Raw genomic sequence first — 2,205 nt, 5'->3', positions numbered from 1 at the left:
AATGAGTTGACTCCTGCGTCCTCTGTGCAACGCCTGGTCGAGTTCAGGCAGTTTTGAATTAAATAACTCGACAATGTTTGTTCTAACAGTTGATAGGATATTTTTTGTGTCCCTTTGACAAGATGCGCTGACATACAAACTGTTGAAACTTACAAGATATTCCGTGATCAGGTCATCTGCATCTTCTCCCAGGAAGATGGTGAGGGCTTTCAGCACACATTCCCTCCGAAGATTAATGTCCACAGTCTAGAGCAACAAACATTGATTAATTTTAAGTTCTAAATTTCATAAGATAGACATCCTTACCTTACTTTATTTAAAAACAGTCAGTCACAAGCCCAGAGATTCATTACAGAAAGAAAAGGGGATGAGCTCAGTCGTGTAGTTTTTGAGTCGCTAAAAACATTCATGCATATGAAAGCCATGATCAGCATTGGTCTGCCCATATTAATGTATTTATGAAGGATACAGATATATTGTGACAGCCCCCTTATTTATGAAGGGTCTCATTTGAGGGTACAGATTTACCAGGTCCAATGTGTCCATGATGTTCGCAGTCTTTTGGCATGTTGCTCCTCCTTTGGCACAGATGACTTTGATCAGCTGACTTGAGTGCACGTCTAACTGGGCCATGAACTTCCCCTCAAGAGGAACAGCCATGAGCCTCTGGAACTCTGTATTAATCTAAAAACAAAACACAAATGACAGTAGATATTGTATTATGGAAAAAAATGCAACTGGTCTTATCCTATATACAAATTCAGAACACACAAAGTAACCACTGAAGCAGACCTGCCAAAATGTCTATACCCCAAAAGTATAATATATGTGGAAATTAAATATGTAAATTCTGTCATTAAGTTCAGTGTTATAGAATCTCAACCACATCAAGTTATGACCAACTCATGAAAGCTCACTGTAATAAATACTGAAGCATACAGACTTTGATCACTTCAGTTCCAGTCTTACCTTTTTCTGTGTGAAGAGTGCAGGCCATCTGTCCTTGAAGTCCTGAATGCTTGGTTCTTGGTTTACCACTTCATGTCATCTGTAGGCAAACGTGTTAGCCATTTTGTCTGCGATGACCCTTTCATTGTCCCTTATCCCGATCTCTGTCAGAAGTTCTAGTCTCACTTTTTCCAGGCTGTCCAGAGTCTAACCAGTAGGAAAGGATGGATAAAAGTTAGCTTCAGACTGTTTTGGCTTCTTCACTTTTTTAGCAGGGAAAGCATCTGTAGTAACTTTAGATTTCAGGGAGTTTAGACACAGCTCTGGACACCACTGTAATTTGAGCTGAGTCCTGTAGTTTGCCATTTTGTACTTCAGTCGCTTTTTCCAACCGTAGCAGCCATTGAATGAGCCAGTTTCTTTCAAACATCGGTGCTTTTTGATTAGGGCCTCTGCATCTACGCAGAAATGTGCTTCCGGTGGTGACGATATAGGAGTAAGTCGCACGAAAAGAGGTCTCCCGGTTAAATCCTTAAAATAGCCTTGTAAACACCACAAACTGAATTGGGAAGACTGTACTAGACGCCAGATCACAGTTGCAACTTCTACTAAGACATGAAATGAGTGGAGCTAAACCTAAAGCGACCAACGCGCCGAGTTGCCCAGTCACGCGCGGCGTGGCAGCTACAGCAGCTAGTAAACTAGCTAAAATGGCATCCTCGAGCTCAGACGCCATTGATGTACCTGTTCCCGTCAAAGACCCATCGGATAACTTATCAATGAGCCAGCTCGTTATGGAATTAGAGAAGCAGCGAGTTTCACTCCGGGGTGATATGTCAACATTGATTCACGAATCAGTCAAACAACTAAAGACTTCAGGATCGGGAGGGAAACCCAGGCCCTTTGTGGTGTGTTTTCATCGTTTTCAGGACAGGGAAAAAGTGCTTCGTTGGGCCAGACAACATGAGCTTAAACATGGAGGAGCAGCGCTGCGAGTGTACCCGGACCTCAGCCCAGCTACTGCAAAGAAACGAGCGGCTTTTAATAAAGTCAAGCAGGCCCTCTACCAGAAAGGGGCAAAGTTTAGACTTCTCTTCCCTGCCCGCTTGCAAGTTTCATATAAGGATGAAACTTTCACTTTTGAATCTCCAGAGGCTGCACATGCATTTTATAACGAGCGAATGATGGATAAGGAGTAGGATACATCATGATGCCCCTGATTACTATTCATACCTGAGACTTTTTTTTTTTTTTTTT

At 42.3% G+C, this 2,205-nt stretch overlaps 1 pseudogene; it reads right to left on the bottom strand.

Moving 5' to 3' along the window:
- Window positions 1–153: 153 nt before the first annotated feature.
- On the bottom strand, window positions 154–1,406 carry LOC147820262 (uncharacterized; annotated as a pseudogene).
- Between the last annotated feature and the right edge of the window lie 799 nt (window positions 1,407–2,205).

Source organism: Seriola lalandi, unplaced genomic scaffold (assembly GCF_002814215.2).
Source record: "Seriola lalandi dorsalis isolate HSWRI2012SDOR001 ecotype SW California unplaced genomic scaffold, Sedor1 jcf7180001974487, whole genome shotgun sequence".
NCBI classification, from domain to species: Eukaryota; Metazoa; Chordata; class Actinopteri; order Carangiformes; family Carangidae; genus Seriola; species Seriola lalandi.
The sequence above is the reverse complement of the archived record's forward strand: the minus strand, read 5'-3'. Positions and strand labels throughout refer to the sequence as shown.